Source organism: Aquarana catesbeiana, linkage group LG04 (genome assembly GCF_042186555.1).
Source record: "Aquarana catesbeiana isolate 2022-GZ linkage group LG04, ASM4218655v1, whole genome shotgun sequence".
NCBI lineage: Eukaryota > Metazoa > Chordata > Amphibia > Anura > Ranidae > Aquarana > Aquarana catesbeiana.
This window is the reverse complement of record NC_133327.1, coordinates 248,212,823-248,236,616: the sequence shown is the minus strand read 5'-3', so window position 1 is coordinate 248,236,616 and position 23,794 is coordinate 248,212,823. Positions and strand designations below refer to the sequence as shown.

The following is a 23,794-nucleotide window of genomic DNA, read 5'->3' as shown; positions in this document are numbered from 1 at the left end:
TTATTTCTTTTGTTTGTATTGGTATGACAAAAAAAAACTGCAGAAACAACAAGCCAAATCTGACACATTCCATGCAAAAGTCCAAAAATGGATTGGACAAAATTATTGGCACCCTCAATTTTATATTTGCTAGCACCTCCCTAGGAAATAATAACTGAAATCAATCACTTCCTGTAACTAACAGAGTTTGTTACACCTCTCCACTGGAATTTTGGACCACTTTTCTTTCGCCAACTGCTCCAAGTCTCTCAGATTGGGAGGGTTCCTTTTCCCAACTGCTCTTTTCAGATCTCTCCACAGATGTTCTATGGGATTAAGATCTGGACTTATTGCTGGCCAGTTCAGTAATTTCCAGTGCTTTGTCTTAAACCATTTCTGGGTGCTTTTGATGTGTGCTCTGGGTCATTATCCTGCTGTAAGACCCATGACCTCTGACAGAGACCCAACTTCCTGACACTGGGCCTTACATTGCACCCCAGGATTCTTTGGTAGTCTTCAGATTTCATAATGCCATGCACACTGTAAAGACATCCAGTGCCTGAAGCAATAAAGCAACCCCAAAACATCAGTGAACCTCCACCATGTTTGAATGTAGGGACTGTATTCTTTTCTCGTTTATTTTTATGAAAACAGTAGAATGATAGGCTTTACCAAAAAGCTGTAATTTTGTTTCATCTGTCCACAGCACATTCTCCCAAAAGCATTTTGGCTTCCTCAGGTAAGTTTTGGCAAACTTCAGTCTGGCTTTTTTTATGTTTCTGTGTCAGTAGTAGGGTCCTCCTGGGTTTCCGACCATTGTGTGCTTTTTCAATCAGATGGCAACGTATAGTGTGAGCTAACACAGTTGTACCCTGTGCCTAATGGTCAACTTGAATATCTCTAGAAGTTGATTGAGGTTCTTTATCCACCATTCAAACAATCCTTCATTGCAATCTATGATCATTTTTTTTATTTCATTCACATCCAGGGAGATTAGCTAAAGTGCCATGGACTGTAAACCTCTTTACAATGTTGCACACAGTGGACACAGGAACATTAAGATCTCTTGAGATGGACTTGTAACCTTGAGAATTTCCACGGTTTTCCACAATTTGTGTTCTCAAATCCACAGCCAATCCTTTCTCTTCTCCATGCTCCGTGTGGCACACAGAGACACACAACAGAAAGGTTTATTACCATTTTCACCATTTTAATTGGTTGCCTATGTGATTTCTATATTGTCAGCACCTATTAATTGATACAGGTGAGTTTACTTACAAATTAAAAGAAACATCACAAACTTGGAATGCGATTATTCCTTACAAATTTGAGAAGGTGCCAATAATTTGGCCAGTCCATTTTTGGAGCTTTGCGTGGAATGCGTCAGTTTAGCTTTTTGTTTCTCCGCTTTTTTCTGTCATACCAATAAAAACAAAAGAAAAAAACATGAGAATGCCTAAACATTTGTAATTGCAACAATTTTCTAGGCAAAGTGGGGCATTATCTGACAGAAATGCAGGGGTGCCAATATTTTTGGCTATGACTGTAGTTGTTTTTTTCTTCGTTTTTTTTACAGATATGACTCAGAAATGTAGTAAACCATGGAAATACTACAAAAAAGTTTATGGTAGCTTTCCTACTTTAGAGTGGAAATAAACTGTTCCAATGACCAGCATCAATTTATTTAGGTCCATGAACGTAAATTTAGGCCAATATGTATTCTGCTACATTTCTTTGGTAAAAAAAACAAAAAAGAAAAGCAAGTAAGTGTATATTTACACTGTATGAAAGCTATAGAATCTACATACTACAGTATATACAGTATCTCACAAAAGTGAGTACACCCTTCACATTTTTGTAAATATTTTATTATTCATGTGACAACACCGAAGAAATGATACTTTGCTACAATGTAAAGTAGTGAGTGTACAGCTCGTATAACAGTGTAAATTTGCTGTCCCCTCAATACACAGCCATTAATGTCTAAACAGCTGGTAACAAAAGTGATTGAAAATGTCCAAATTGGGCCCAAAGTGTCAATATTTTGTGTGGCCACCATTATTTTCCAGCACTGCCTTAACCCTCTTGAGCATAGAGTTTACCAGAGATTCACAAGTTGCCACTATAGTCCTCCATGACGACATCACGGAGCTGGTGGATGTTACAGACCTTGCGCTCCTCCACCTTCCGTTTGAAGATGCCCCACAGATGCTCAATAGGGTTTAGGTCTGGAGACATGCTTGGCCAGTTCATCACTTTTACCCTCAGTTTCTTTAGCAAGGCAGTGGTCACCTTGGAGGTGTGTTTGGGGTCATTATCATGTTGGAATACTGCCCTAGGCCCAGTTTCTGAAGGGAGGAGATCATGCTCTGCTTCAGTATATCATAGTACATGTTGGCATTCATGGTTCCCTCAATGAACTGTAGCTGCCCAGTGCCGCCAGCACTTATGCAGCACCAGACTATGACACCTCTACCACCATGCTTGACTGTAGGCAAAACACACTTGTCTTTGTACTCCTCACCTGGTTCCCACCACACACGCTTGACACCATCTGAACCAAATAAGTTTATCTTGGTCTCATCATACCACAGGACATGGTTCCAGTAATCCATGTCCTTAGTCTGCTTGTCTTCAGCAAACCGTTTGCGGGCTTTCTTGTGCATCATCTTTAGAAGAGGCTTCCTTCTGGGACGACGGCCATGCAGAACAAATTGATGCAGTGTGCGACGTACGGTCTGACCCCCCACCCCTTCAACCTCTGCAGCATTGCTGGCAGCACGCATACATCTGTTTCCCAAAGACAACCTCTGGATATGACAATGAGCACGTGCACTCAACTTCTTTGGTCGACCATGGTGAGGCCTGTTCTGAGTGGAACCTTTCCTGTTAAACCACTGCATTGTCTTGGCCATCGTGCTGCAGCTCAGATTCGGGGTTTTGGCAATCTTCTTATAGCCTAGGCCATCCTTATGTAGAGCAACAATTCTTTTATTCAGATCCTCACAGAGTTCTTTGCCATGAGGTGCCATGTTGAGCTTCCAGTGACCAGTATGAGAGAATGAGAGCAATAACACCAAATTTAACCCACCGGCTCCCCATTCACACCTGAGACCTTGTAACACTAAGAAGTCACATGACACTGGTGAGGGAAAATGGCTAATTGGTCCCAATTTGCACATTTCCACTTAGGGGTGTACCCAGTGGTTTAGAAATTAATGGTTGTGTGTTAAGTTATTTTGAGCGGACAAAAGACAAGCTGTATACTCACTACTTTAGATTGTAGCAAAGTGTCATTTCTTCAGTGTTGTCACATGAAAAGATATAATAAAATATTTACAAAAGTGTGAGGGGTATACTTACTTTTGTGAGATATTGTATGTTATACAAAAGAACGCTGATATGAAATGGGTACTGGTTGTGCCTCAGTCCCAATTAGCACATACACCACAACTATCTATAGCCCATGGGAATTTTATCGAGTCACAACACGAGGTAAAAATTTAAGAAAATTTATTACATGAAAAAACATATGGATATACATATATTTTATGTACTATAATAATTATTATTGTTTTTTTTCCTTTTAACCTCTCATATGCCTTTTATCTTCAGATATCCCTGTGTGCTTCTCCTGAGGAAGCAAGTTTTTATCTTGCAAAGGGTGTGGAGAGGATCTAAGCACAGACCATCTTGATTGATGGACAGAGTCAGCTCAGTCGTTATATGTTGATGTAAGGTCTTTTCAAACTTGAAGGTTTCTCAATGCCATTTGATGTTTCTTCACTGTTGATATCCATGTATAATGATATGTGTTTTATGATAATATATGTATTTTTTTATGAAATACATTTTCTTATATTTTACCTCAGTGTTGTGACTCGATAAAAGTCCCATGGGCTATAGATAGTTGGAGTGTATATAGTATATATGTTTCTCTATTTCTGGAGGCCCTAAAATGACAGGACAGTATAAACACCCTCAAAATAGCCCCTTTAGTATTTAGAAAGAGGCATGGTGAAGAAGAAACAGGATGCAGGCAGCTTCCATAGTGTTCTGAAGTATGAGAAATTACAAGTTGTAATTTCTCACACTTCAAAACACTATGGAAGCTGCCTGCATCCTGTTTCTTCTTACAGCAGATTAGTGCGTAAAAGTAAACAGAGCTTGGCTGCAAAACGCAATCTTTGCGTACATGTGTAATAGCTGTGATTGGTTACAGCAGTCACATTGTCCAAGGCAAATTCCATTGGTTCTGAACCATTGTTTTGTGATCTGCTGTGTACAGTGAACACAGTGATCACAGATTATGTTCCTGTGCACGCCACAGGGCGTTATGAGCATTACAAAGGGAGGCTGTTTTAAAACAGCTATCTGACCTCAGAAAGGAGCATTCTGGTCCTTTATGTACAACGTCCAGGCTAATTTGAATATATGTCTATCAGCTAACTGGTTGGGTAGGCTTGGTTACTTTTCACTGTATGGAAAGTGATAGCACCCCATGCCATTCATTTCTAGATATAGCTAAGCATGCCCTCCTGTCTGCATGCCTGAGGTAAGGGCAGATGGATTCCAGAAAGTAAATGATACGTGAATTATCTGCTCTTACAGAAGATACCCATGGCCAGAAGTGCTAGGGGTGTTTTTAAAGTGATTTCTCAGCAAAATAAAGCATGGATACATGGATAGATGGTTGAGTTTGTTTTGTATACTAAAATAAATTAAATAGCATTATTGTGTTTGTTTTTTTAAATTATCGACACTACCTGCTGACACCAATTGTGGAAGGGAATTCCACATCCTTACTGCTCTAACAGCAAAGAACCCCACACGCAGTTTAAGGTTAAACCGTTTCTCATCCAACTTCATTGAATGTCCATGTGTCTTAAGTGACCTCAGACTGAATAGTTATCTACCTATGCTAGAACCACCTTTGAGATATTTGAATATTGTAGACATATGCAATTCGTTTGGGTCCGAATTTAAATTCGGATGAATTTTTGGTTATTTGGAGATTCGAATGTACACGAATCTCCGAATAAAATAGTTATGAACCGTTACGGCGATTTGTGCACTAGCTTTCCTGGGCGCTCTGATTGGCCAGCAGAGGAGCCAATCAGCGTGTCTGGCGGACTCGATGTTCCCCACAGAGACAGAACGGGGATCTCCCAAAGTAAACAAGGCAGATCTCCGTTCTGTCAAGCAGGAAGACGGATCTGTGTGTTTCCTCAGTCACACAGTCCAACATACAGTTAGAAAACACAAACAGGGAACACATTTAACCCTGTGATCGCCCCTGATGTTAACTCCTTCCTTGCCAGTGTCAGGACAATGTCAGTGCATGTTTTTAGCACTTATCACTGTAATAATGTCACTGGTTCCCAACAGTGTCAAAAATGTCAGTTAAGTGTCTGATCTGTCCGCTGCAATATCGCAGTCCCGATAAAAATCACTAATCGCCACCATTACTAGTTAAAAATATTACAAAAATAAAAATGCCATAAATCTATCCCCAATTTTGTAGACGCTATAACTTTTGAGCAAAAACTAATCAATATACGCTTCCTGGGATTTTTTTTATCAAAAATATATAAAGAATACAAATTGGCCTAAACTGATTAATGCATTTGTTTTTTTATATTTTTTTGGATATGTATTATAGCAGAAAGTAAAAATATTGTTTTTTTGTTTCTTTTTTTGTTTAACCACTTCAGCCCCGGAAGGATTTACCCCCTTCCTGACCAGAGCACTTTTTACAATTTGGCACTGCGTCGCTTTAACTGCTAATTGTGCGTTCATGCAATGCTCTAGATAGAAAGCTCTAATAGAGCTTTCTTTTGATGGTATTTGCTCACCTCTGCGGTTTTTATTTTTTGTGCTATAAACGGAAAAAGACCGAAAATTTGGAAATTAATGATATTTTCTAATTTTTGTTATAAAAAAAATCCAATAAACTCAATTTTAGTCATACATTTAGGACAAAATGTATTCGGCCACATGTCTTTGGTAAAAAAAATGTCAATAAGGGTATATTTATTGGTTTGCGCAAAAGTTATAGCGTCTACAAACTAGGGTACATTTTCTTGAATTTACACAGCTTTTAGTTTATGACTGCCTATATCATTTCTTGAGGTGCTAAAAAGGCAGGGCAGTACAAACCCCCCAAATGACCCCATTTTGGAAAGTAGACACCCCAAGGAAATTGCTGAGAGGCATGTTGAGCCCAATGAATATTCATGTTTTTGTCCCAAGTGATTGAATAATGACAAAAAAAAAAATTACAAAAAGTTGTCACTAAATGATATATTGCTCACACAAGCCATGGGCATATGTGGAATTGCACCCCAAAATACATTCAGCTGCTTCTCCTGAGTACGGGGATACCACATGTGTGGGACTTTTTGGGAGCCTAGCCACGTACGGGGCCCCGAAAACCAATCACCGCCTTCAGGATTTCTAAGGGTGTCAATTTTTTATTTCATTCTTCACTGCCTATCGCAGTTTCGGAGGCCATGGAATGCCCAAGTGGCACAAACCCCCCTAAATGACCCCATTTTGGAAAGTAGACACCCCAAGCTATTTGCTGAGAGGCATGGTGAGTATTTTTCAGCTCTCATTTGTTTTTGAAAATGAAGAAAGACAAGAAAAACATTTTTTTTTCCTTTTTTCAATTTTCAAAACTTGTGACAAAAAGTGAGGTCTGCAAAATACTCACTATACCTCTCAGCAAATAGCTTGGGGTGTCTACTTTCCAAAATATGGTCATTTGGGGGGGTTTTGTGCCACCTGGGCATTCCATGGCCTCCGAAACTGTGATAGGCAGTGAAGAGTGAAATCAAAAATTTACGCCCTTAGAAAGCCTAAAGGCGGTGCCTGGTTTTCAGGGTCCCGTACGCGGCTAGGCTCCCAAAAAGTCTCACACATGTGGTATCCCCATACTCAGGAGAAGCGACGGAATGTATTTTGGGGTGTAATTTCACATATTCCCATGGCATGTTTGAGAAATATATAATTTAGTGACAACTTTGTGCAAAAAAAAAAAAAAAAATTTGTCTCTTTCCCGCAACTTGTGTCACAATATAAAATATTCTATGGACTCAACATGCCTCTCAGCAGATAGCTTGGGGTGTCTACTTTCCAAAATGGGGTCATTTGGGGGGGTTTTGAACTGTCCTGGCATTTTATGCACAACATTTAGAAGCTTATGTCACACATCACCCACTCTTCTAACCACTTGAAGACAAAGCCCTTTCTGACACTTTGTGTTTACATGAAAAAATTATTTTTTTTTGCAAGAAAATTACTTTGAACCCCCAAACATTATATATATTTTTTAAAGCAAATGCCCTACAGATTAAAATAGTGGGTGTTTCATTTTTTTTTTCACACAGTATTTGCGCAGCGATTTTTCAAACGGATTTTATGGGGAAAAAACACACTTTTTTAAATTTTAATGCACTAAAACACACTATATTGCCCAAATGTTTGATGAAATAAAAAAGATGATCTTAGGCCAAGTACATGGATACCAAACATGACATGCTTTAAAATTGCGCACAAACGTGCAGTGGCAACAAAATAAATATATTTTTAAAAGCCTTTAAAAGCCTTTACAGGTTACCACTTTAGATTTACAGAGGAGGTCTACTGCTAAAATTACTGCCCTCGATCTGACCTTCACGGTGATACCTCACATGCATGGTGCAATTGCTGTTTACATTTGACGCCAGACCGACGCTTGCGTTCGCCTTAGTGCGAGAGCAGGGGGGGACAGGGGTGCTTTTTTTTTTTTTTTTCTTTATTATTTTTTTGCTTTTTTTATCTTATTTTTAAACTATTCCTTTCATTTTTTTTTTTTTATCATTTTTATTGTTATCTCAGGGAATGTAAATATCCCCTATGATAGCAATAGGTAGTGACAGGTACTCTTTTTTGAAAAAAATTGGGTCTATTAGACCCTAGATCTCTCCTATGCCCTCAAAGCATCTGACCACACCAAGATCGGTGTGATAAAATGCTTTCCCAATTTCCCAATGGCGCTGTTTACATCCGGCGAAATCTAAGTCATAAAATGCTCGTAGCTTCTGGTTTCTTAGGCCATAGAGATGTTTGGAGCCACTCTGGTCTCTGATCAGCTCTATGGTCAGCTGGCTGAATCACCGGCTGCATTCTCAGGTTCCCTGTTGAGACAAGAGAGCCAGAGAAAAATACGGAAGACGGTGGAGGGGGGCATTCCCTCCCACTGCTTGTAAAAGCAGTCTAGAGGCTAATTATCCACTAGGATTGCTTTTACATGAAAGCCGACCACTGACTGAAAAGAATGATACCAAGATGATACCTAAACCTGCAGGCATCATTCTGGTATAACCACTCAAAGTCGTGAATGGCGTACCTGAAGACAAAAAAATGGTTAACAATAAAACACAGTAAACGGTAAAGTATAAAAAATTGCATACCTGAAAAGCAAACATGATAAAACATAATAACAATAAAACATTGCAGAATAGAATACAGTAAAAAAGAGCAGAAAAATAGAGAGAGAATAGAGAGAGAGAGAACAATAAAACGACAACTATTTTTTTAAATTTTATATATATTTTTTGTGGGTTTTTTTTTTTTTTTACACTTTTTTTTGTAACTAACTTTTATAACTTTAACCAGTTCCAGGTTCGGGTATCTCAAAATCCGATGGCATCTTGGGAGACCCTGTGAAAGTGTGCCTAGTCTGTGCAATGCTGTACCCTACGCTAATGCTCAACTAGTGTATGGTAGCGTTCAAAGCATTCACCAATGCAAAGACCAGGATTGTCAGGACAGGAGGGACAATAATAGCGGGTGTCACGCCTATATCCACGCTTGCTGCAGACACGACATCTTTTTTGGGGGGGTTCGTTGGGTAGGGGTACTCGGGAGGACATAAAGAAAATGCCTCTCATGCAGCCGACTGCATTTGGTTGGGCATGTGAATGGGGGAAGTACGGGTGCTGCAGAAGTGGTGGGTTCCCAATTAGGATTGGCGAATGCAGCAGAAGGGCACTATGGGCACGACGGGCCTGTTTGTCTTCTTCTTGGTGGCAGCGGGACACTACTTGTGCTTGCCACCTCACCAGCTTGAACTGCACTTATAGGACTCGCCACGTCACCAAGTGTTACTGCAGTGCTGGTTTGACTATGACCGGGGTGTACTAGGCCGCTAGTGCTTGCCAGTTCACCAAAACGCTACCAAAAAAACTGTTAGTGATCGCAGGGATCAGGCCTGACTCTGCGAATGCTGCAGTTATGCATTTAGTGTTTTGTAAGTGACAATGATCGATCGATACTGCACTTGGGTGGGCTGGGCTGGGCCGGGAGGAGGGGCAAAACGCAGGTGCGAGCAGGTATCTGGGCTGATCCCGCTAACACTGCCTTTTTGGGAACCCTAAACTGCTGGGGGCGCTAGTATAGATCTGATCAGATCAGACATTGATCCGTTCAGATACTATACCACTAAGGGAGGTTTACGGTGCGTGCGTGGGTGTTAACGGTACTGGCGCTAACCTGACGCTGCTTGGGGCTGGTGCTTGCCAGTTCACCAAAACGCTACCAAAAAAACTGTTAGCGATCGCAGGGATCAGGTCTGACTCTGCAAACGCTGCAGTTATGCTTTTAGTGTTTTGTAAGTGACAGTGATCGATCGATACTGCACTTGGGTGGGCTGGGCCGGGCGGAGGGGCAAAACGCAGGTGCTAGCAGGTATCTGGGCTGATCCCGCTAACACTGCATTTTTGGGAACCCTAAACTGCTGGGGACGCTAGTATGGATCTGATCGGATCAGATATTGATCTGTTCAGATACTATACCACTAAGGGCGGCGTATGCTGCGTGCGTGGGTGTTAGCGGTACTGGCACTAACCTGACGCTGCCTGGGGCGATGCATATCACCGCCGGGCAATCAGGGGGCTAAACCTTTATTCGGTAATAAACGGCGGGTGCTCTGACACTATAAAAAATAAACTAACTAACCAGCGTCACCCATAACAGTTATACGGTGATCACTGGTGAAAGGGTTAACTAGGGGGCAATCAAGGGGTTAAAACCTTTATTAGGTAGTATATGGGGGTCCCTGACACTATAAAACGCTGACGGCGAACCTATATATTTACCTCCCTAACTAGCGTCACCAGTGACACTAATACAGCGATCAGAAAAATGATCGCTTAGTGACACTGGCGACGGGGGGTGATCAAGGGATTAAAACTTTGTTAGGGGGGGTTAGGGGGGTACCCTAGACCTAAAGGGGGCTAACACTAACTGCCCTACCACACTAACTGTCACAAACTGACACCAATGCAGTAATCAGAAAAAAAAAAAAAACTGCTTGGTGTCAGTGTGACGGGGGGGGGGGGGGAGGGGTGATTAGGAGGTGATCGGGGGGTGATGGGGGGTGTATTGTGTGCCTGGTATGTTCTACTATGTGTGTGTGTGTTTGTGCACTCACATCGATGTCTTCTCTCCTCGGCGCCGGAATGGAAAATACCGAGCCGAGGAGAGATGACATCATTTCCTTTGCTGCTGTTTACCATACAGCAGCAGAGGAATGATCCCATTGGCTGGGAGCCATCAGGAGGGGGGGCCACGAATGGATGGCCTCCCCCTCACCTCCGATCGCCAGGGGACAAATGCCGACCGACTCAGGCACCGGGGGGGTCCAATTGGACCCCCCGCCCGCGGCAGGCAGATCACGTACAGGTACATGATTCTGCATGCCCGTGCCATTCTGCCGACGTATATCGTCTCGAGGCGGTCGGCAAGTGGTTAAAGCGCAAAAAAGAAAAATCGCAGAGGTGATCAAATACCACCAAAAGTAAGCTCTATTTGTGGGGAAAAAATGGTTTTAACCTTTGGGCTTGCAACCAAAGATATAGGGCCCTGAAACTGGCTATTTGTGCTTAACAGTGTTACCTCTCTTAATGGTTGTGCTTTTGTACAGTAGAGTTGCCTCTGTGGGCTGGGTCAATTGCATTATTGAGCAAGTATGCAATTCAGGCATTCTAACTCCACTTTGATCTAGCTGACCTTTATGTTTGTTCCAGGTTAGTATCTAAAAAATTTAGAAGCCAAAGACAGCCTGTCCAATAACATTTTTAGAAAGCAGTCAGTAATAGCAGCCCCTGTATTTCTTGTATTTCCTGTTTCATGCAAAGGGACCAATGAACACAATTAAATGTTTTTTTTTCTGTTTGTCATCTTATCTGTTTAATCTGTTGGCAATGATCCCAGATTGTGGGTTTTTACATATACTTTTCAGCATAGATTCCTCACAAATGAGAGTAGTGAATACATAAATAGCATAAGCAGTTTGGTTCGTGGTACAGGGGGTCCCTGGGTTACAAACAAGACAGTGACTGTAGGTTTGTTCTTAAGTTGAATCTGTTTGTAAGTCAGGACAGGTACATTTTTTAAGTGTAGCTCCAGCCAAACAAAACTATTTTTAAGCTTTTTGGATAGCATAGGGAAGGGTTATCACCCCTGTAACATTTGTTTTGCTATGTGTGCCCCTGTTCAGAAGATTTCACCTCACTTTCTGTCCCAATGACAATTGGATTTTGAAAATTTTGGGTTGTTGTTGAAACAAACCTTGGTGATAAAGCATCAGTGGAGGTACCTTTTCCCCATAACAGCTCTTACAGGAGAGAATTTCCCTTCCTAGGGGTAGATTTCCTCTCACTTCCTGTTGTCTCTCTCCGTTTGTAAGTAGGAGTCGTTTGTAAGTCGTATGTTTGTAACTAGGGGGCCCCCTGTATTGAAGATCTGTTCTGCAATTTTTTAACATCTGCTTAGATGAGATATTCTCTTTAATATGGCTATAGATGCCTCTGTGCAAATACTGTACACATTCTAAAGTAATATTCAATTAACCTTTAAAGACTTCTCAGATTTTTCTTACTTCCTACTCTTAATCAAATATTCTTAAAAAGCCAAGATCAACAGTACCTGCGTCATATGGCTATCCAAGATAGTTAGCTCAGCAGTTGTTCCTGCTGAGGGGTTGCAGGGGTATGTGTAATTATTGGCATGAAGCTAAAAAAATATAAAATAAAAAAAAAACACCATAAGCCTAATTCAATAAACAAAAATAAATTATTATTTACCAGGAAGGGTTTTATTTTGAGCAGCAAGTTAACACAGATAAATGTAATGGCCATAATGGTAAATAAGATAGATAGGCATCTCAAGCAATGATGAGTTAGAAGATTGAAGTTTAAAGTGGATGTAAACCCAATGTCATCCTTTCTAAACTACTGCCATAGGGGTTATCTATAAGGATATACATGCCTCCTGCGTGTATCTTTACCTGTCAAATGTCTCCCCTCTGTCTGTTATGAGAGCTGAAAAACTGCAGATTTTGTGGGCGGGTCTGTTGTCTGGAGCTTGGTGGGTGGAGTCATGATGTCAGTAGACTCCCCGCCCACCTCTACACTCCCCTTGTCAATATGCATTTTCTCCTGTGTATTTCTAACACTGAACTTCTGCTGAACTTCTGCTATAATCTCTAACATCCAGTGAAAAGACAGGAAAGTAACCACATGACTTCAGCATGCCAAATCATGCTGAGGTGTGGAACAGCCAATCCGTGCAGAGCTGCTGAAGAAAGGAGTGGGGGAGGGAATTAAATAATATTGCCTGTGTCTTAGGCTGTCACTCACAGCAAGGGGGAGGATTTGACAAAGTTTTTCTCAGTTTGTCAAGATTTTTCTCGCTGAACAATAAAAGAGGATTGCTCAGAGATGGATTAACTCTGTGTGGCAAGACTGGGCTCAAATCATAGGAAATACTCTACAGTATGATATAAAAAAAAAATTTGGGTTTACATCCACTTTAATTGTTAATAAGAGGTTTATATTTTTAACATGTATTAAAGGAAATTCCAGGTGGCATGTGAAACCAAACCAATCAATAGGCTACAAATTAATTTTTATAAAATAATGAAACTGTGCTAAAATTAGAATGGAATTCCATTTACCACAAAGTAACCCTGTATATGGGTTAAAAATGAAAAAAATAAAAATAAAACACTACACTGTAAAGAAACAGCTTTTTACTTACCTGTTCCATAGCCCATATGCTGAAATTGTGCTTTGTAGCATAGCTTCCAATACCAATTTCCTCCCATGGTCTGGGTGTGTGGAGGAGTGTTCTCTGCCCTTCTCTGGTCTATTTGGTTGCCCCCAGTAACCCTTATGTCACTATTGCATCTTCCAGTGACTAAGGATAAGCAGGAGGAGCCACCGTGGCCAGAGGGGGATCCACTTTTTAATGAGCCTGAGGTGTCAAATACGATCAGGAATCGAGACGGAAGCTTCTGCAAGCGGGACACAATTACAATACTGTTTTCTTCGCAGTGCAGATAGAACCTTTTTTAACCCCCCAACAGGGCTGTGTTAATCCAAATACTCTGCAATATGCTGTACCCAGCATCCAGAATGCACCTCACTGGATCATAGGGCATGCACTCCCTAATATCTGTGTTCCTTCCTATATCACCAATCACTTTTAAAATTCAAAGACACCTTTAAATCTGATTGCTGTCTGTGAGAAACATTATATAACTGAGGGAGGGGCCACCCGGTGATGTACCCCGGTGACCCCGCCCCCTCTGACGCATGGGGACTTTCTCATGGCTTCCCTGTGGCGTCAGAGGGGGCAGAGTCACCAGTTTACGTAATGTAGGCGGATCGGTGGCGACTTTTTTTTTTTTTGCTCTTTCGGTCCGTCGGCGGAGTGATATAAGAAGATGAATGGACATGGTGGGACCTTTTTATTTTTTTATTTTTTAAAAAAGGGCTTGTCCCCAAGCTGTGTCTTGTTATTTTTTTTAACGTTTGGACACTTTTTTTGTGAAATGGTAGGGGTACATTTGTACCCCGTTACCATTTCACACAGGGGGGGAGGCCGGGATCTGAGGGGCCCCTTGTTAAAGGGGGCTTCCAGATTCCGATAAGCCCCCCACCTGCAGACCCCCACAACCACCGGGCAAGGGTTGTGGAGATGAGGCCCTTGTCCCCATCAACATGGGGACAAGGTGCTTTGGGGGCTATCCCAAACATGTATGTTTAGGAATTGACGTGCTTTGTGGTATGCCAAGAATCTTTGTTTTAAATCAATAAATAAAGAATTTTAAAAAAAAGGGGGATTAACAGCAATGAATTGACCAGCATACAAATTGCTTTGGGCCACAATAGATCTATAGAGATCTTCCGTGAAAAAAAGTGAATAAAAATAAAGTGACGTAAAATCAACTGTTTCCACCTGAATTCTGGGTTGGCCAGTGAATGGGGGAAGTGCGGGCGCTGCAGAAGTGGTGGACTGCCAACCAGGGTTAGCATATGCAGCGGGAATGACACTATAGGCTCTACGGGCCTGTCTTTGTCTTCTTGGTGGCTGCGGGACACTACTTGTGCTAGCCACAGCACCAGCTTGAACTGCACTTATGGGACTCGCCACATCACCAAGTGTTACTGCAGTGCTGGTTTGTCTACGACCAGGATGTACTAGGTCGCTGGTGCTTGCCAGTTCACCAGAAGGATAGGCGGCACTAGTACTGGCTCTCTGCTCCATACGGGAGCCCTGCGGTTCTTGCATCTCAACAACAGAAGAACGGGGTCGGGTACACCTGACCTTAGCAGGGACCACTACTCCGTCATCAAAGCTATCTGTCAGGGTGCCGCTGCTCTCTACTGGTTCGTATACTGAGCCTGAATCTGACAGTGGAGCTTCTCCATCGCTCTCATCTGTCATGCTCAGCAACGTGTAAGGCCTCTTCACTAGTGTATCTCTGTTTGGACATTTTGGCCTCTAGTGTGTGTGTGCTTCTTATGCAGCGTACACACGATCGGAATTTTGGCCGATGAGACCGATGAGAGTTTCTCGTCGGAAAATGCGACCGTGTGTATGCTCCATCGGTCTTTTATTTGGCGGAATTCCAGCCAGCAAAAGATTGAGAGCATGCTCTCAATTTTTCGGTTGGGAAAAGTTCCTATCCGAAAATGCGATCGTCTGTGGTAATTCCAACGTGCAAAATCCCTACGCATGCTCGGAAACAATTCGACGCATGCTCGGAAGCATTTAAATTATTTTCTCAGCTCGTCGTAATGTCTTACGTCACCGCATTCTTGATGGTCGTAATTTCAGCAAACTTTTGCGTGACCGTGTGTATGCAAGGCACACTTGAGCGGAATCCCGTCGGAAAAGCCGTCATATCTTTTTCCGAAGAGAAATCTGCTCGTGTGTACGTGGCATAAGAGTACCTGCACTAATCTGACCCTGCCTGGGATTTACGCTGACCCTAACTGATGCTAAAATCAACTGATGTCACCCTTTTTCCATGTATTCCTAGGGGTGTGGTGCCAATATTTCCCTTTTTTTGATGTTCATATGGTTACCTGGGTGTTGTAAGGTAGTTGTTCCTATTATCCCAATGTTGGTAAGTAGGTTGATAGAGACAACCTCTTTTTGTTGGATTCTTACTTCTTTTGGGGGTAGAATAGAGAACCAGGATACTGTTACTGTGGCCATATTGTTGTAGATTACATCCCGTCAGCCATTTCCTATAGGACAGAGGGGGTAAAAATAGTATTTAAAAACTAAATATCCCGTGGGAAGACCATAAAGAATTATTATAATATATCAAAAATACCAAAAGTAAATCTATATTGGGCCCTAACTTAATAAAATTGGTTACAACAATGTGGCCACACTAACATTATCCTAGTTCTCTATTACATCAGTCTATATACTACTTTTACCTCGTTAGTCCTATAAGAAATGGCCAACGAGATGTAATCTACAACAATATGGCCACACTAACATTATCCTGGTTTTCTAGCGTCTTTTTAATGAATCACAGAGAAAATGGCCGCAATATAAATGAAACAGTGGCTCCAACAAAATGGTGTTTATCACTTCCTGTCAGCAAATAAATACACCGAACTGACAACCAATTCAGTTCCCCATAGGAAGTCAGGTGGCGTGATGTAACGTATAGAGCGTGGCCGGAGCAGACGACAGACCGGAAGTAATGTGAGAGGCAGCATTGCCTGTGTTTTTATAATTCGATTGATTCGATTTTTATGTAAGCACTCTACACTATGGGAGGCATTATGTTTGTTCCACTCTAACATATGGATGATTGAGGCCAGCGACATCTTAGAAGGAGCTAAGATCCTCTAACCAAGCACCTAAACGGGGAGATCAAAGAAGAGGAACCCCCCCCCCCCCCCCATGGAAGGCTAACCAGATCATATAGTTGGAACCTTACTTACTAGGCTCTTGTTATATGGGAGTAAGGTGAGAGTTCTGTGAGCACCAAGGTGATTGGTGAAAGCACATTGTCTACCCCCCACATTCAAAGGAGAACAGATCACACACGTGGATTATGTATATGTTTATTTTATTGCACTGGGGCATTATTTCTTATTTCTTACTCACTACAAACACTTATCTACATTGGTGCACTTGAGATTTATGCTATATTGATTTATTTTATGTTTGATGTGTATATTGATTTTTTGATTTGTAGTGCACTTGTCAATTTTTTTCACATGTGAACTGTGCAGCACCATCTACATTTGAATCATTGATCTAGTGTGTAAACACAGTAGGTGTTGCAGCAATCCTTTGTTTGGAATTTTATTTTGTGTATCACTTCTTTGTATTATTTATTTGATTATCTCAACAACCCTTTTTTAGTTTTTTATTACTAATACTGCCAGGAAGCGCAGGGGACAACACTTACATTCTAAGGTATGCAGAATACCACCTCTGAATGCACAAAACATCAAAACTTGAAGCAGATGGGCTAGCAGCAGACCACACCAGGTGCCACCCCTGTCAGCCAAGAACAGGAAACTGAGGCTACAATTCAAACAGGCTCAACAAAATTCGACAATAGAAGATTGCAAAAGTGTTGCCTGGTCTAATGAGTCTTGATTTCAGCTGAAACATTCAGATGGTAGGGTCAGAATTTGGCATAAACAACATGAAAGTGTGGATCCATCATGCCTTGTATCAGCGGTTCAGGCTAGTGGTGTAATGGTGTGGGGGATATTTCCTTGGCACACTTTGGACCCCTTAGTACTAATTGAGCATTGTTTAAATGCCACGGCCTACCTGAGTATTGTTGCTGACCATGTCCACCCCTTTATGACTACAGTGTACCCATCTTCTGATGGCTACTTCCAGCAGGATAATACACCATGTCACCAAGCACAAATCTTCTCAAACTGGTTTATTAAACATGACAATGAGTTCACTCCAATGGCCTTCACAATCACCAGATCTCAATCCAATAGAGCACCTTTGGGATGTGGTGGAATGGGAGATTCGCATCATGGATGTGCAGCCGACAAATCTGCAGTAACTGCGTGATGCTATCATATCAATATGGACCAAAATCTCTAAGGAATGTTTCCAACACCTTGTTGAATCTATTCCATGAAGAATTAAGGCAGTTCTGAAAGCAAAATGGGGTCCAACCCGGTACTAGCAAGGTGTACCTAATAAAGTGGCCAGTGAGTAAATATATTGTAGCAGAGCATCCCAGAGAGAGCTGGAAAAGTCCTGTTTGGGGTTTATACGTCTCTCAGGCTCCTCTCATATACGTTCAGGGAACTCTGATCCACGGTCCAGTTCGGATCTTGGTCCTCTCCCCCAGGCTTAACCTTTTAACCGCTTCAATACCGGGCCAATTCTGACACTTTGCTCCTACATGTAAAAATCATCATTTTTTTGCTAGAAAATTACATAGAACCCCCAAACATTATATATGTTTTTTTATCAAACACCCTAGAGAATGCAATGGCGGTTGTTGCAACTTTTTATCTCACACAGTATTTGCGCAGGAATTTTTCGAACGCGTTTTTTTTGGGAAAAAAACTGTTTTGTGTTTAAAAAAAAAACAAAACAGTAAAGTTAGCCCAATGTTTTTGCATTTTGTGAAAGATGAAGTTACGCCGAGTAAATAGATACCTAACATGTCACGCTTCAAAATTGCACACGCTCGTGGAATGGCGCCAATGTATTTAAAAATCCCCATAGGCGACGCTTTAAAATTTTTTACTGGTTACATGTTTTGAGTTACAGAGGAGGTCTAGGGCCAAAATTATTGCTCTCGCTCCAACGTTCGCGGCGATACCTCACATGTATGGTTTGAACACCGTTTTCATATGTGGGCGGGACTTACGTATGCGTTCGCTTCTGCGTGCGAGCACACGGGGACAGCGGCGCTTTAAAAAAATTTTTTTTTTTTTTATTGTTAATTATATATTTTTTTTTTTATTTTGACACTTTTTTGAAAAAAAAAAAAATTGATCACTTTTTATTCCTATTACAAGGGATGTAAACACCCCTTGTAATAGCAATATGACATGACATGTCCTCTTAATAGTGAGATATGGGGTCAATAAGACCCCATATCTCACCACTAGGCTGGGAAGCATGAAATAAAAAAAAAAAATAAAACGATCGCCGCTTCCAAGCCGAAGCGGCGCCGTTTTTTTGAATGGAGAGGCCGGGCGTGACGTCATAACATCGCGCCCGGCCTCCGACGATCATAGAGACTCCGGGGACCATCTGGTCCGCCGGAAATCTCTATGATCTACATCCGGCGCCGGCGGATCTACTCTCCGCCTCACCGATCGTAACAGTGAGTCGGAGAAGGCACCGGAGGGCGGCGGGAGGGGGGGGTCGTCCCCTCTCGCCTCCCATAGGAACGATCAAGTGGCGGTACAGCCGCTATGATCATTCCTATGGTGTAGAGATTGGCCGGCTGAAACCGGCAATATCTGAATGATATCTGTAACTACAGGCATCATTCAGATATAAGCGCTCAAAGCCAAGGACGTCATATGACGTCCTTGGTATTGAAGTGGTTAAGCTCACCTGAGACAGAGAGCCAGTGCTCTCGGCCTGGGAAACACAGACAACACTGGTCTGTGAGAGCAAAAGGTTGGTAAAAAGCTATTAAGCTGTATCTGTGGAAGCTGACAAGCTGTAGGCTTGCTCAGCCTGGTAGTTAGGGCCTGTATATACTGTATTATATAGTTAGTGCCGAGACACGGCTAGGTTTTTGTTTTGCTATTTTTGTTCCTATTTGTTTTCTGGAACACTGTGCAGTACCTGTATATAGACTTGTATATAAAACCAATAAACACTGGATTTGGTATCTGTGCCTGAAAGACTTATTCCAGGGAGCTTTGTACCTGCTACCTATCCCCCAGGTTACAATATATATATATATATATATATATATATATATATATATATATATATATAGTAGCTCACAAAAGTGAGTACACCCCTCACATTTTTGTAAATATTTTATTATATCTTTTCATGTGACAACACTGAAGAAATTACACTTTGCTACAATGTAAATTAGTGAGTGTACAGCTTGTATAACAGTGTAAATTTGCTGTCCCCTCAAAATACTTCAACACACAACCATTAATGTCTAAACCACTGGCAACAAAAGTGAGTACATCCCTAAGTGAAAATGTCCAAATTGGGACCAAGTGTCAGTATTTTGTGTGGCCACCATTATTTTCCAGCACTGCCTTAACCCTCTTTGGCATGGAGTTCACCAGACCTTCACAGGTTGCAAATGGAGTCGTCTTCCTCTCTTCCATGACAACAACACAGAGCTGGTGAATGTTAGAGACCTTGCGCTCCTCCACCTCCCGTTTGAGGATGTCCCACAGATGCTCAATGGGGTTTAGGACTGGAGACATGCTTGGCCAGCCCATCACCTTTACCCTTAGCTTCTTTAGCAAGGCAGTGGTCATCTTGGAGGTGTGTTTGGGGTCGTTGTCATGTTGGAGTACTGCCCTGCGGCCCAGTCTCAGAAGGGAGGGGATCATGCTCTGCTTCAGTATGCCACAGTCCCCGTTGGCATTCATGGTTCCCCCAATGAACTGTAGCTCTCCAGTGCCGGCAGCACCCATGCAGCCTTAGACCATGACACCACCACCATGCTTGACTATAGGCAAGACACACTTGTCTTTGTACTCCTCACCTGGTTGCCACCACACACGCTTGACACCGTCTGAACCAAATAAGTTTATCTTGGTCTCATCATACCACAGGACATGGTTCCAGTAATCCATGTCCTTAGTCTGTTTGTTTTCAGCAAACTGTTTGCGGGCTTTCTTGTGCATCATGTGCATCATCTTTAGAAGAGACTTCCTTCTGGGACGACAGCCATGCAGACCAATTTGATGCAGTGTGTGGTGTATGATCTGAGCACTGACAGGCTGACCTCCCACCCATTCAGCCTCTGCAGCAATACTGGCAGCACTCATACATCTGTTTCCCAAAAACAACCTCTCGATATGATGCTGAGTATGTGCACTCAACTTCTTTGGTCGACTATGGTGAGGCCTGTTCTGAGTGGAACCTGTCCTGTTAAACCACTGTATGGTCTAGGCCACTGTGCTGCAGCTCAATTTCAGGGTCTTGGCAATCTTCTTATAGCCTAGACCAGTGATGGCGAACCTTGGCACCCCAGATGTTTTGGAACTACATTTCCCATGATGCTCATGCACTCTGCAGTGTAGTTAAGCATCATGGGAAATGTAGTTCCAAAACAGCTGGGGTGCCAAGGTTCGCCATCACTGGCCTAGACTATCTTTATGTAGAGCAAAAAATCCTATTTTTCAGATCCTCTGGTTTTTTGCCATAAGGTGCCATGTTGAACTTCCAGTGACCAGTATGAGAGAGTGAGAGCGATAACACCAAATTTAACACACCGACTCCCCATTCACACCTGAGACCTTGTAACACTAATGAGTCACATGACACCAGGGAGGGAAATGGCAAATTGGCCCCAATTTGGATATTTTCACTTAGGGAGTACTAACTTTTGTTGCCAGCAGTTTAGACATTAATGGCTGTGTGTTGAGTTATCTTGAGGGGACAGCAAATTTACACTGTTATACAAGATGTACATTCACTACTTTACATTGTAGCAAAGTGTCATTTCTTCAGTGTCACATGAAAAAGATATAATAAAATATTTACAAAAATGTGAGGGGTGTACTCACTTTTGTGAGATACTGTGTGTGTATATAAATATATATACATATATATATATATATATATATATATATATATATATATATATATATATATATATATATATATATATATATATATATACACACTATATTACCAAAAGTATGGGGACGCCTGCCTTTACACACACATGAACTTTAATGGCATCCCAGTCTTAGTCCATAGGGTTTAATATTGAGTTCGCCCACCCTTTACAGCTATAACAGCTTCAACTCTTTTGGGAAAGCTGTCCACAAGGTTTAGGTGTGTGTCTATGGGAATAAATAAAGCAATGTGTCCTGCGCGCCACAGTTGAGTAAATACAGTGAATGTGTTAAAATAGTGAATATGTACTAAAAGGTGAATATGTGTCTGGCCGTGAAGTAAGATTGCAGCAAAATCTAAAATGTATTCACACTACATCAACATGAAATAAGTACACTACTACACTATTGGAGGCTTCTTTCCTTTCTCCCTTATACCACTGGGCCGTTTGTGCCTCGGTGGTATATATTGTGACAGGCTAGTGAGCGGCATTGGAATATAAGAGGATACTGATCAAGCCTGGATAAAGTAATGAGGAACATGTGAACTCCATTTTGCTGCCATACATCTATTCACCGCTGGATGGCAATATACAATGCTTGCTTATATATGTATGAAGGTGAGAGTTTAGAGCAGTGGTTCTCAACCTGGGGTCGGGACCCCCTCGGGGGTCAAATGACAATTTGCCAGGGGTCACCAAATCCTGGGCTGTTCCTGAAGCCCGCGCCACTCTCCCAGCCTTTTCACAGCCGCCCAGAATGGCTGTCCCTGGAGCCTGTGGCCACCCAGCTGGGCTGTTCTTGGAACCGCGGCCGCCCACTCAGGCTCTTCACAGCCGCCCATTCAGTTCACAGCATGGCTGGGAGGCAGAGACTAGAGGTCAGCTGACTGGTGAGGAATGTGAAGTGGGAGGGGATAGGAAGGGGCCCTATCTCCTGATTTCGGCATAGGTGTCACTGCTGCGAGACACCACAAAGTCGGAGACACAGTGAAGCCGGAGACACAGTGAGTAACACTACCTGTGATTATAGTTGTCATTGAAAGTTCCCACTACAGTTCTCAGATCAGCAGATGACCTTGATCAAGAGCACCTAACTTGGCTGATCAGAACCCCCGCCAGCACTGCCACTCATCCCATTCCCCCCACCAAGTAGTAAGAGAAGAAATAAAAATAGAGAATACATGGAAGGGAGATGAAAAGAGGGGGAGGAACAAAGAAAAAGGGAGAGAAAGAATAAGAGAAAGAACAAGAAAGACGGCTAGAGAGAGGGATGGTGGGGGGCAAGAAGTTAGGATAGCTAGAGATAAAAGGGAAAGAAAGGAGAACAAAGAGAAAGAGTGGTACATCCTAAAACGTACCATAAGCGGTTTTAATACTGTACAAGTGAAAGGGACTCAGAGAGCGCTAAATGTCCGTGGGTTAGGGGCGCAAATTACTTTTCTTGCCTTTGGGAGCTGACAACCCACGCTACGAAAATAATTTTACTGTTAGGGGTCCCCACAACTTGGGAAATTTTATCAAGGGGTCCTGGCACTATAAAGGTTGAGAACCACTGGTTTAGAGAGACTGACACTCACAGGACACCATTTATGACGTTATTTATGAACTTTATTTCATCCACATTTTTCTGTATCTTTTATATATTGTTTATGAATTATGTTTATGAATTTTTTTATGTATTTTTTATGCTTCATTCACTTATCCACTACTTTTTGGAAGAACATTTTCACTTTTTCACAGCTTTTGTGACACTAACAGAAGACTTTGATTTATTATGGGTTCATTGAAACGTTTATGTTTGGCACTGTATGTTTACTGTGTGAGATATGATGTGATTGCACGTGTCTATGGGAATGTTTGACCATTTTTACAGAAGCGCATTTGTGAGGTCAGACACTGATGTTGAACGAGAAGGCCTGACTCGCAGTCTGCGCTCTAATTCATCCCAAAGGTGTTCTATCGGGTTGAGGTCTGAACTCTGTGCAGGCCAGTCAAGTTCCTCCACCCTAACCTCACTCATCCATGCCTTTATGGACCTTGTTTGTGCACTGGTGCGCAGTCATGTTGGAACAGGAAGAGGCCATCCTCAAACTGTTCCCACAAAGTTGGGAGCATAAAAACAGTTCAACATGTCTTGGTTTGCTGACGCCTTAAGAGTTCCCTTCACTGGAACTAAGGGGCCAAGCCCAACCCCTGAAAAACAACTCCACACCATAATCCCCCCTCCACCAAATGATTTGGACCAGTGCACAAAGCAAAGTCCATAAAGACATGGATGAGAGCGTTTGGGGTGTAGGAACTTGACTGGCCGGCACAGAGTCCTGACCTCAACCCGACAGAATACCTTTGAGATGAATTAGAGTAAAGACTGCAAGCCAGGCCTTCTCGTTCACATCAGTGCCTGACCTCACAAATGCGCTTCTGGAAGAATGGTCAAACATTCCCACAGACACACTCTGAAACCTTGTGGACAGCCTTCCCAGAAGAGTTGAAGCTGTAATAGCTGCAAAGGGTGGGCAACTCAATATTGAACCCTACGGACTAAGACTGGAATGCCATTAAATGGTTTGTAAAGTCAGAAGGTTTTTTATCTTCATGAATTATATGCATGAAGATAAAAAAACCTGTGTTCAGCAGCCCCCTGAATACTTACCCGAGCCCCATCTCTGTCCAGCGATGTCC

General features: G+C 42.2%; 1 protein-coding gene across 3 annotated transcripts in view; it reads left to right on the top strand.

Annotated features, from left to right (window-relative positions):
• Nucleotides 1–23,794, top strand: part of PLAAT1 (phospholipase A and acyltransferase 1) — a 65,628-nt gene that overhangs the window by 14,076 nt on the left and 27,758 nt on the right. Inside the window, exon 2 of one of the 3 annotated variants that reach the window (XM_073626377.1) lies at nucleotides 3,595–3,713. The exons of the other annotated variants lie outside the window; for them this stretch is intronic. The gene's annotated coding sequence lies outside the window, so the exon portion shown is untranslated. The remainder of the gene's footprint in view (nucleotides 1–3,594; nucleotides 3,714–23,794) is intronic. 3 annotated transcript variants of the gene reach the window in all.